This window comes from Corvus brachyrhynchos, unplaced genomic scaffold, assembly GCF_000691975.1.
Source record: "Corvus brachyrhynchos isolate BGI_N302 unplaced genomic scaffold, ASM69197v1 scaffold159, whole genome shotgun sequence".
Classification (NCBI taxonomy): Eukaryota; Metazoa; Chordata; class Aves; order Passeriformes; family Corvidae; genus Corvus; species Corvus brachyrhynchos.
This window is the reverse complement of record NW_008240022.1, coordinates 20,350-20,889: the sequence shown is the minus strand read 5'-3', so window position 1 is coordinate 20,889 and position 540 is coordinate 20,350.

Below are 540 nucleotides of genomic sequence, written 5' to 3'. Positions count from 1 at the left end.
GTCCCCAGTGTCCAGCAGGGTCCCCAGTGTCCCCAGTGTCCAGCAGGGTCCCCAATGTCCAGCAGGGTCCCCAGTGTCCAGCAGGGCTCCCAGGTCCATCAGGATCCCAGTGTCCCCAGTGTCCATCAGGATCCCAGTGTCCCCAGTGTCCAGCTGTGTCCCCAATGTCCAGCAGGGCTCCCAATGTCCATCAAAGTCCCCAATGTCCAGCAGTGTCCCCAGTGTCCGCAGTGTCCAGCAGGGGCCCCAATGGCCTCAATGTCCAGCAGTGTCCCCAGTGACCATCAAAGTCCCCAGGGTCCCCAGTGTCCAGCAGGGTCCTCAGTGTCCAGCAGGGTCCCCGGTGTCCCCAGTGTCCAGCAGGGTCCCCAATGTCCATCAAAGTCCCCAATGTCCAGCAGGGTCCCCAGTGTCCATCAAAGTCCCCAGTGTCCAGGAGGGTCCCCAGTGGCTCCAGTGTCCCCAATGTCCAGCAGTGTCCCCAGTGTCCAGCAGGGCTCCCGATGTCCATCAAAGTCTCCAGTGTCCAGCAGGGTCCCC